We start from the raw sequence: 12500 nt of genomic DNA, 5'->3' as shown, positions 1-12500 counted from the left end.
TTTATATTAATGTTGTATAGTTTTTATTGTATTAGCATGTTATAGTTTTTATGTTAATGTTGTATAGTTTTTATGTTATTAAAGTTTTATAATTTGTATGTTAATGTTGTATACTTTTTATGTTATTAACCTTTTATAGTTATGTTATAAACCTTTTATAGTTTTTATGTTAACGTTTTATAGTTTTTATATTAATGTTGTATACTTTTTATGCTATTAAACTTTTATAGTTTTTAAGTTAATGTTGTATACTTTTATGTTATTAACCTTTTATAGTTTTATGTTATTAACCTTTTATAGTTTTTATGTTATTAACTTTTTATAGTTTTTATGTTAACGTTTTGTAGTTTTTATGTTATTAACTTTTTATAGTTTTTATGTTAACGTTTTGTAGTTTTTATGTTAATGTTGTATAGTTTGTATGCTATTAAACCTTTATAGTTTTTAAGTTAATGTTGTATACTTTTTATGTTATTAACCTTTTATAGTTTTATGTTATTATCCTTTTATAGTTTTTGTTATTAACCTTTTATAGTTTTTATGTTAACGTTTTATAGCTTTTATGTTAATGTTTTATAGTTTTTATGCTATTAAACTTTTATAGTTTTTAAGTTAATGTTGTATACTTTTTATGTTATTACCCTTTTATAGTTTTTATGTTATTAACCTTTTATAGTTTTTATGTTATTAACCTTTTATAGTTTTTATGTTATCAACCTTTTATAGTTTTTAAGTTAATGTTGTATAGTTTTTATGTTATCAAAGTTTTATAGTTTTCATGTTGTTCACGTTTTATAGTTTTTGTGTTAACGTTTGATAGTTTTTATGTTAGTAACTATTATTGGTTGAGCTTACCCACCTGGAAGCAATTTAATCTATCATGTACCAAATTAAATTGCTTCCAGGTGGGTAAGATCAACCAAATGCATTCCTTACATTAGGCGCACCGGGTAATAAGGTGTACTGTTGAATTTTAAGAAAATAAAAAGGATTTTAAGTGCGCCTTAAGTCCGGAAAGTAGGGTATGTTAGTGTTTTCATAGCTACCTATTGTTCTATTTAACTCATTTCACTTGATCAAACCAATTTTAGCATTCCACATGACTAAATCATCCAACGATTAGATTGATATCGGATTCGGCTGATACTGAAGGCTCCAGTATCAATATCGGAAGATGATTAATTTTACCAAAGTCGTACTAAAAAATTTTGCTCGATTTTTGAGCGCCGCGTGTAATGTTCTATATTTTCAATGGAACATCTAAAATGTCGGTGTTTACTTGAGTCATATTGCCATCATAGTGCAGCCTACACTTATCTTTTATGTTTGACTGCCATCTACTGGTCACACTTATCATTACACCATGCACCAAATAAAATAGCTTCGAGGTCGGTAAGCTCAACCAAACGTATTCCTTACATTAGGTGCACCGGGTTATAAGGCGCACTGTCGAGTTTTGAGAGGAAAAAAATAATTTCAAGTGCGCCTTATAGTCCGGAAAATAAGGTACATATATTGACCTATATTGTATTGGTCTTGGTACTTAACGCAGTGTTTTTCAACCTTTTTTGAGCCAAGGCACATTTTTTTCCTAAAATAAATACGGAGGCACACCACCAGCAGAAAAGGTTAAAAAATGAAACTCCACCAGGTTGTCTTTTTTTGGAGTTTGTTGTTGTTTTCCTGTGTGTGGTGCTTTAGTTCCTGTCTTGCGCTGTTATTTTGGTGACTCTACCTGCTTTGTTGGTGTTCTCCTGTAGCAGCTTCACGCCTTCCTTTGAGTGCTATTCCCCTGTTTTCGCAGTTGTGTGTACGCTATCCTTCTTTGTGGGGACATTGTTGATTGTCATGTCATGTACGGATGTACTTTGTGGACTCCGTCCCTGCTCCACACGCTGTAAGTTTTTGCCGTCGTCCAGCATTCTGTTTTTGTTTTACTTTGTAGCCAGTTCAATTTGACTTTTGTTTTGCATAGCCATCCCTGTGCTTCGGTGCCTTTTCCTAGCCTTTTGTTCATTTTTGGTTTAAGCGTTACATACATACTTGCCAACCTTGAGACTTCCGAATTCGGGAGATTGGGGGGGGGATTTAGGGGGTAGGAGTATATTTATAGCTAGAATTCACTAAAATTCAAGTATTTCTTATACAAACCCAGTTTCTGTATGAGTTGGTAAATTGTGCTAGATGTAAATATAAACGGAATACAATGATTTGCAAATCATTTTCAACCCATATTCAGTTGAATATGCTACAAAGATATGACATATTTGATGTTCAAACTGATAAACTTTTTTTATTTTTTTGCAAATAATCATTACCTTTAGAATTTGATGCCAGCAACACGTGACAAAGAAGTTGGGAAAGATGGCAATAAATACTGATAAAGTTGAGGAATCAAACACTTGTTTGGAACATCCCACAGGTGTGCAGGCTAATTGGGAACAGGTGGGTGCCATGATTGGGTATAAAAACAGCTTCCCAAAAAATGCTCAGTCTTTCACAAGAAAGGATGGGGCGAGGTACACCCCTTTATCCACAACTGCGTGAGAAAATAGTCAAACAGTTTAAGAACAACGTTTCTCAAAGTGCAATTGCAAGAAATTTAGGGATTTCAACATCTACGGTCCGTAATATCATCAAAAAGTTCAGTTCGATCTGGAGAAATCACTGCACGTAAGCAGCATGGCCGGAAACCAATATTGAATGACCATGACCTTCGATCCCTCAGACGGCACTGTATCAAAAACCGACATCAATCTCTAAAGGATATCACCACATGGGCTCAGGAACACTTCAGAAAACCACTGTCACTAAATACAGTTGGTCGCTACATCTGTAAGTGCAAGTTAAAGCTCTACTATGCAAAGCGAAAGCCATTTATCAACAACATCCAGAAACCCCGCCGGCTTCTCTGGGCCCGAGCTCATCTAAGATGGACTGATGCAAAGTGGAAAAGTGTTCTGTGGTCTGACGAGTCCACATTTCAAATTTTTTTGGGAAATATTCGACATTGTGTCAACCCATAGGGGAAGAGAACCATCCAGACTGTTATCGACGCAAAGTTCAAAAGCCAGCATCTGTGATGGTATGGGGGTGCATTAGTGCCCAAGACATGGGTAACTTACACATCTGTGAAGGCACCATTAATGCTGAAAGGTACATACAGGTTTTGGAACAACATATGCTGCCATCTAAGTGCCGTCTTTTTCATGGACGCCCCTGCTTATTTCAGCAAGACAATGCCAAGCCACATTCAGCACATGTTACAACAGTGTGGCTTCGTAAAAAAAGAGTGCGGGTACTTTCCTGGTCCGCCTGCAGTCCAGACCTGTCCCCCATCTAAAATGTGTGGCGCATTATGAAGCGTAAAATACGACAGCGGCGACCCCGGACTGTTAAACGACTAAAGCTCTACATAAAACAAGAATGGGAAAGAATTCTACTTTCAAAGCTTCAACAATTAGTTTCCTCAGTTCCCGATCGTTTATTGAGAGTTGTTAAAAGAAAAGGTGATGTAGCACAGTGGTGAACATGCCCTTTCCCAACTACTTTGGCACGTGTTGCAGCCATGAAATTCTAAGTTAATTATTATTTGCACAAAAAAAATTAAGTTTGAGTTTGAACATCAAATATCTTGTATTTGTCGTGCATTCAATTGAATATGGGTTGAAAAGGATTTGCAAATCATTGTATTCCGTTTATATTTACATCTAACACAATTTCCCAACTCATGGAAACGGGGTTTGTATATAAATAAAAGAAATACTAGACTTTCAGTGAATTCTAGTTCTATATATATATTTTTTTTAATTTTATTTTATTTATATATATAAAAGAAATACTTGAATTCCAGTGTTCATTTATTTACACATATACATACACATAACACTCCTCTACTCATTGTTGTATTTGTCATGTCTTTGTGATCATGTTTTGTTTAGTTGCGTCCTGTTGGTTTAAGACTCTTTTTAGTTCCTGTTTACGCTCCATTGTTTGGTTACCATGTCAACCCTTTAGTTTTCACCTGTTTCGTGTTTTGGACTCACGCACCGGTTGTTAATCATGTGACATTATTATTTAAGCCTGTCGTTGCCAGGGAATCGGCCTGGCGACATTACCTCTGATACCTCTACTACGCATGCCTGTTCCTAATTTCACGCTGATGTTAATTCCATGCTCCGCTCATGCCCACAGTAAGTGTTGTTTGTTTTATGTTCATAGTTTTGCCTTTGTGCCAGTTTATTGTTTTCATAGCCAAGTTTGTTCTCCACCTTGTGCGCGCCTTTTGTTTGCACTTTTCATAGATAAATTAAAACATGTATTTACCTTCACGCATTGTCCAGTCAAGTCGTCTTGCATCTTGGGAAAGCAATCCCAGAGCGAGCCGCGAAAGCCTCGCCGCAAGCTGCTCCATAGTCCACGTCATGACAGTATTTGGAAGTGCAATGCTTTGCAGCCAGTAGCACAGCCTTTGAAGGAGCATAGGTATGGGCAGCATCTGTGAAATTTAATTTGCAGGAGAGGAGTGAGTTTAGGGTTGAATTGTCCATCCTCGTTCTATTCTCTGTCACTCGTCGTCGCCATGATTCTCTCTTATTCGTTTTGCTTAGTCTCCTTCTTGTTGTGTGCGCAGTTGTGCACTCTCCAAAAGCCGTAGATGTTATGACGTGACTGGGCCGGCACGTTGTTTATATGGAGGAAAAGCGACAGGCTGTCCTCACTCAGGTCCGCATGGACCTGGACGGGGCGTGCCTGTTGTCCGGCTGGAAATCGGGAGAAATTCGGGAGAAAGGTTGTCCCGGGTGATATTCGGGAGAGGCACTGAAATCCGTGAGTCTCCCGGAATATTCGGGAGGGTTGGCAAGTATGGTTACATACCTTTTTACCTGCACACTGCCTCCCGCTGTGCTCTGCGGATCGGGGTCCCGACAAACCATCCTCAAGCTTTATTCATGCGGCCCTCGCTGGACAAAGTTTGGACACCCCTGCATCAGAGCGAGGAGCAGTCAAGTGTCTGCAGGGGGAATTGCTGTGCTTCGTAATGAATAATGCATTTGTCTTTGATAGAAATAAGCACACTTATTTGTGTTGTTTGCATGTAAGTGGCGGCGATGACAGTTGCAGGACAAATAAATTACAGTGGGGGCCTTTTTATTGATTAGAGAGAGAGAGGAAAAAAAGCGCCCGGGTGAGACTTTGTGATGTTTCCCATCTCAAAGTGCAAAACTTCAATACAAGAAATTAGAATTGGATTATTCGGAGAGTGTGCAGGCGTCCATCTTCAGAGAACTCCTTTTATTTCCCGAAGTGTGTGTTTTGATGAAGTAAAAGGTTAACGAGCGCTCTCGCTCTGGAGTCTCGTCTTTGTATATGTGTCGCCAAATGAGTGTCACTTTTACAAATTAGTTTAAGTCTGCAAACGCGACGCCCGGACTTCATATACCCTGGCATGTTTTTTTCGAAGGCCTTTGTCCCCAAAGTGAGACACCATCAATGAAAAACCTTTCACATCCTCTCACACCTTGATTGGCTGCACGCCGCCTGAGGTCACATGACCCCCTCTCCCTCCCAGACCACATCCTGCATGCTCACTTTTAGATTTTTAAGCCGTTTTGGATGCTTTTTAAATGGATTTTCATCTAAAATGTTAACACAACACTAAAATACGAACAAAAAAAGACATGAACCCTTATGTTATTAACCTTTTATAGTTTGTATGTTATTAACCTTTTATAGTTTTTATGTTATTAACCTTTTATAGTTTTTTATCTTATTAACCTTTTATAGTTTTTATGTTATTAACCTTTTATAGTTTTGTTATTAACCTTTTATAGTTTTTATGTTAACCTTTTATAGTTCTTATGTTGTTAACATGTATAGTTTTTACGTTTTTAACGTTTTATAGTTTTTATGTTGTTAACATGTATAGTTTTTATGTTATTAACCTTTTATAGTTTTTATGTTTATTTTATTAACCTTTTATAGTTTTTATGTTAACCTTTTATAGTTTTTATGTAAACCTTTTATAGTTTTTATGTTATTAAAGTTTTATAGTTTGTATGTTAATGTTGTATACTTTTTATGTTATTAACCTTTTATAGTTTTTATGTTAACCTTTTATAGTTTGTTATTAACCTTTTATAGATTTTGTTGTTAACATGTATAGTTTTTAGGTTTTTAACGTTTTATAGTTTTTATGTTGTTAACATGTATAGTTTTTATGTTATTAACCATTTATAGTTTTTATGTTAACCTTTTATAGTTTTTATGTTAACCTTTTATAGTTTTTATGTTATTAAAGTTTTATAGTTTGTATGTTAATGTTGTATACTTTTTATGTTATTAACCTTTTATAGTTTTTATGTTAACCTTTTATAGTTTGTTATTAACCTTTTATAGATTTTGTTGTTAACATGTATAGTTTTTAGGTTTTTAACGTTTTATAGTTTTTATGTTGTTAACATGTATAGTTTTTATGTTATTAACCATTTATAGTTTTTATGTTAACCTTTTATAGTTTTTATGTTAACCTTTTATAGTTTTTATGTTATTAAAGTTTTATAATTTGTATGTTAATGTTGTATACTTTTTATGTTATTAACCTTTTATAGTTTTTATGTTAACCTTTTATAGTTTATGTTATTAACCTTTTATAGATTTTGTTGTTAACATGTATAGTTTTTACGTTTTTAACGTTTTATAGTTTTTATGTTGTTAACATGTATAGTTTTTATGTTATTAACCATTTATAGTTTTTATGTTAACCTTTTATAGTTTTTATGTTAACCTTTTATAATTTTTATGTTATTAAAGTTTTATAGTTTGTATGTTAATGTTGTATAATTTTTATGTTATTAACCTTTTATAGTTTTTATGTTAACCTTTTATAGTTTATTAACCTTTTATAGTTTTTATGTTGTTAACATGTATAGTTAAGTTTTTAACGTTTTATAGTTTTTATGTTAACATGTATAGTTTTTATGTTGTTAACATGTATAGTTTTATGTTAACGTTTTATAATTTTTATGTTGTTAACATGTATAGTTTTTACGTTTTTAACGTTTTATAGATTTTATGTTGTTAACCTTTTATAGTTTTTATGTTGTTAACATGTATAGTTTTTGTTTTTAACCTTTTATAGTTTTTATGTTGTTAACCTTTTATAATTTTATGTTAATGTTGTATAGTTTCTATGTTAACTTTTTATAGTTATGTTAATGTTGTATAGTTGTTATGATATTAACATGTATAGTTTTCGAGTTATTAAAGTTTTATAGTGTATATGTTAACCTTTTATAGTTTTATGTTAATGTTGTATAGTTTTTATGTTATTAACATGTATAGTTTTCGAGTTTTTAAAGTTGTATAGTTTTTGTGTTACTAACGTTTTATAGTGTTTGTGTAATTTACGTTTTATAGTGTTTATGTTAGTAACTAATACAATTTTTATGTTATTAACCTTTTATAGTTTGTTTGGTAATGTTGTATAGTTTTTATGTTTTTAATATGTACAGTTTTCGAGTTATTAAAGTGTTATAGTCTTTGTGTTATTAACGTTTTATAGTGTTTAGGTTATTTACGTTTTATAGTTTTTATGTTACTAACCTCTTTTAGTTTTTATGTTAATGTTGTATAGTTTTTATGTTACTAACCTTTTATAGTTTTGATGGTAATGTTGTATAGTTGTTATGTTATTAACATGTATAGTTTTTGAGTTATTAAAGTTTTATAGTGTATATGTTAACGTTTTATAGTTTTATGTTAATGTTGTATAGTTTTTATGTTATTAACATGTATAGTTTTCGAGTTTTTAAAGTTGTATAGTTTTTGTGTTACTAACGTTTTATAGTGTTTGTGTTATTTACGTTTTATAGTGTTTATGTAAGTAACTAATACAATTTTTATGTTATTAACCTTTTATAGTTTGTTTGGTAATGTTGTATAGTTGTTATGTTTTTAATATGTACAGTTTTCGAGTTATTAAAGTGTTATAGTCTTTGTGTTATTAACGTTTTATAGTGTTTAGGTTATTTACGTTTTATAGTTTTTATGTTACTAACCTCTTTTAGTTTTTATGTTAATGTTGTATAGTTTTTATGGTAATGTTGTACAGTTTTTATGTTATTAATATATATATAGTTTTCGAGATATTAAAGTTTTATAATTATTGTGTTAACGTTTTAAAGTGTTATTTGCGTTTTATAGTTTTTATGTTAGTGACTATTATAGTGTTTATGTTATTAAACTTTTATAGTTTTTATGTTAATGTTGTATAGTTTTTTTTATGGTAATGTTGTACAGTTTTTATGTTGTTAAAGTTTTATAGTTTTCATGTTCAAGTTTATAGTTTTTGTGTTAACGTTTGATAGTTTTTATGTTATTAATGTCAAAACTTGGACTTTGGCGTGGTTTGTTTTCCCATGGTGCAAAAGAATTGGACCGGACATGGCGTGAAGTTAAATACATGATTTAATAATAGATTTAAAAAAAAGGAACAAACAAAAGGCGCTCACAGCGGAGGTACAAAACAGTGGCTTGAATAAACAAAAAAAACTTACGTGGCAAGAAAAGAGCAGCATGAACTATGACCTGGACAGAGTAAGCAGCGTGTCAAGAGTGCAGAGCAGGAATGTGATGTCGCCACGCCGACCAACAAAAAATGACAGGCTTAAATAGTCATGTGGTGATTGAAAACAGGTGCGTGAGTTCAAATTAATCAGGTGCGTGAGTCGTGAGGACAGGTGAACTGATTGGTAGTCATGGAAACAAAACAGGGAGTGAAAAAACAGTAACTGACAGAGTGCAAAAACCAAACAGAACATAGCCAAACTAAACATGATCACCAAGACATGCCAATTAACCTTTTATAATTATGTTATCAACCTTTTATAGTTTGTATGTTCATGTTTTTTAGTTTTTATGTTATTAACTTTTTATAGTTTTCATGTTATTAACGTTTTATAGTTTGTATGTTAACTTGTATATAGTTTTCATGTTAACGTTTTACAGTTTTTATGTTATTAACCTTTTATAGTTGTTGTGTTATTTACGTTTTATGTTAGTAACTATTGTAGTTTTCATGTTATTGACGTTTTATAGTTTTTGTTATTCACTTTTTATAGTTTTCATGTTAACGTTTTATAGTTTTTATATTATTAACGTTTTATAGTTTTTATATCTTAATGTTTCATAGTTATGTTAACTTTTAATAGTTTTCATGTTATTAATCTTTTATAGTTTTTCTTTTATTAACCTTTTATAGTGTGTATGTTAACGTTGGATAGTTCTTATGTTATTAACTTTTTAGAGTTTTTATGTTATTAACCTATTATAGTTTTAATGCTATTAATCTTTTAGAGTTTTTATGTTAGGTTGTATAGTTCGTATGTTATTTACGTTTTATAGTTATGTTATTAACATGTTATAGTGTTAGTTTTTATGTTATAAACCTTGTATTATTCATAACCTTGTCCAAAGCTCCTCCAACGTGTCCCAATCGTGCTGATTATTTTTTTGTCCAACTGTTATAAGTTTTGTGTTATTAACATATTATTATTCATAAACAGCCTCCCCACCATTTGTTTGTACTGCAAATTTTTGGGTGTAACTATTATAGTTTTTATACTATTATCGCTTCATAGTTTTCATGTTGTTAATGTTTTGTCAATCATAACCATCCTCCTCAAACTTGTCCTAAACGTTTGTGCTGCAATTTTTGTTTTTGTCTGTTATAATTGTTATTAACTGATATATATTTAAAAAAAATCTTATCAACGTTATATTAATTAATTTACAACCAGTCCCCTCCTTACCCCCACCTTGTCAAAATGTCCCCATTTGTTCGTCCTGCAAAAATGTTTTGTCTAACTATTATCGTTTTCATGTTATAGTTCTGGTTATGACTAATAGCATATTTATTAAAAAAAACAAAAAAAACTATAAAACTTTAATGCCATAAAAACCATAATAGTTTTACAAAAGAAAAATTGCAGCACAAACGAGTGGAACAAGAGTGGGGAGATTGTTACTGACTATTAAAACTATAAAACTTTAATAGAAAATATTTTTACAGTACAAACAAAGGACCGGCTGTGTTATTTTAATATTTACAATAATAGGGGGGCCATCTTCACACAAGCGTATGTCAGCATCGGTGCGATAAGTGCAATACTTTTTCAAAACATGGTCTCTACTGCCTAGTTTCTCTTGTTATATTCTTATTTTACTGTTATATTTTTATTCTCATTGTTGCTTTTTATTTTTGTTCTTATTGTAATATTTTTCTATTTTGTTTCCGTTTATTCCCCCATTATTTACTTTTTACTTTTAAATTCGATCTCAATTCTGTACACTGCTGCTGGAATTATAATTTTCCTGAGGGAACTCTCCTGAAGGAATCAATAAAGTACTATCTATCTATCTATAAAGCAGTGTTTTTCAACCTTTTTTGAGCCAAGGCACATTTTTTGCATTGAAAAAAATCCAGAGGCACACCACCAGCAGAAATCATTAAAAAACAAAACTCAGTTGACAGTAAAAAGTTGTTGTCGCAATTGTTGGATATGACTTCAAACCATCACCAAGCATGCATCACTATAGCTCTTGTCTCAAAGTAGGTGTTAATCACCACCTGTCACATCACACCCTGACTTATTTGGACTTTTTTGCTGTTTTCCTGTGTGTAGGTCTTGTCTTGCCCTCCTATTTTGGTGGCTTTTTCCCTTTTTTTGGTGTTTTCCTGTAGCAGTTTCATGTCTTCCTTTGAGCGATATTCCCCGCATCTACTTTGTTTTAGCAATCAAGAATATTTCAGTTGTTTTTATCCTTCTTTTTTGTGATCATGTCTAGTTCAGTTTGGTTAAAACTCCATGAGTTCCTGTTTTTTACGCATCCTTGTTTGTTTTGTTACCATGACGACCATTAATTTCACCCGTCTCACGTGTTGGACTCAGGCACCTGTTTTAAATCATCACAGGACTATTTAATCCTGTAGTTGCCAGGTAGTCGGCCTGGCGTCATCACTCTGATTATGCTCATTCCATGCCATAGTTCCATGCTTTTCCAAGTAATTATTTGGTTTATTCATGTCACGTTTAGCGAGTCTTTTGTTTCTTGCCCATAGTCTACGTTAAGTGTAGTTTTTGTTCTTTAGCCAGTTTTGTGTCACCGCCTTTTGTTTAACACTTTTGAGAGAAATCATTAAATCATGTATTTACCTTCACGTCATGTCCGGTCCAATTGTTATGCATCTCGGGAAAACAATCCACGCAGGAAACTGCACCATAGTCCAAGTCGTGACAGGGACAATGTTGATTGTCATGTCACGTTCGGATGTACTTTGTGGACGCCGTCTCTGCACCACAGTAAGTCTTTGCTGTCGTCCAGCATTCTGTTTTTGTTTACTTTGCAGCCAGTTCAGTTTTAGTTTTGTTCTACATAGTCATTGTCATTTTCAAACACTGATGACATATTTTAAACAAGACAAGAGGCAAATAATTAAACAGAGACTTGGACTCAATATTGAGGAGAGTCGTCTGTACACTGTACCCTTACACAGTATCTCAGCACGCTCTCCCAAAAGATTGCACGCCTCCTCCTTTTATTTTGGACCCTCCCTGACCACATGGCCACCGCTGTTTCCAAAGGACAAAGGTCGCAAAAAGTTCACAGAAAAGGTCGTAAACAATTCACAGAAAAGGTCAGTTCGAAAAGAGTTCGTAAAATAGTTCCAAAAGAGGTCCATAAAATAGTTCAAAAAGGAGGTTCAAAAAGAGGTCGTCTGGAAATTGGGCAGATCCTGTCTTCTCTCCGCTTTGAAGTCCTTGGGTTAGAACAATATCTTTCTGTTGATTACTATACACGAAAGAACACCTTAATCTTGCTTTCCCCTCCTACACAGTGGAGTTTTACGAGCCTTACTCTTGGTAGGTTTCAAAGACAGCTTTTGTCTTCTCACCAGACCCTCAATGTAACATAAAGTTTTTGTGATCATTTAGAAACAATGATTCTAACAGCCATCCCTAAGCTTCAATGCCTTTTCTTAGGGGTACTCACCTTTGGTTTATTTTTGCTTTTAGCATTAGACACCTTTTAACCTGCACCCTGCCTTCCGCTGTTTCCGACGGGACGGCGTGGCGCAGTGGAAGAGTGGCCGTGCGCAACCCGAGGGTCCCTGGTTCAATCCCCACCTAGTACCAACCTCGTCATGTCCGTTGTGTCCTGAGCAAGACACTTCACCCTTGCTCCTGATGGGTGCTGGTTAGCGCCTTGCATGGCAGCTCCCTCCATCAGTGTGTGAATGTGTGTGTGAATGGGTAAATGTGGAAGTAGTGTCAAAGCGCTTTGAGTACCTTGAAGGTAGAAAAGCGCTATACAAGTACAACCCATTTATCATTTATTTACAAAGTAGGCTGCCACCTACTGATATGGAAGAGTATTACACGGTTACTCTGCCGAGCTCTGGACAGCACCGACACACAACAACAACACATCATTTGCAG

General features: G+C 33.3%; 1 protein-coding gene across 1 annotated transcript in view; it reads left to right on the top strand.

Annotated features, from left to right (window-relative positions):
* fstl4 (follistatin-like 4) overlaps positions 1 to 12500 on the top strand; it is a 375104-nt gene that overhangs the window by 315027 nt on the left and 47577 nt on the right. The window lies entirely within an intron of this gene.

Source organism: Nerophis lumbriciformis, linkage group LG03 (genome assembly GCF_033978685.3).
Source record: "Nerophis lumbriciformis linkage group LG03, RoL_Nlum_v2.1, whole genome shotgun sequence".
NCBI lineage: Eukaryota > Metazoa > Chordata > Actinopteri > Syngnathiformes > Syngnathidae > Nerophis > Nerophis lumbriciformis.
The sequence above is the reverse complement of the archived record's forward strand: the minus strand, read 5'-3'. Positions and strand labels throughout refer to the sequence as shown.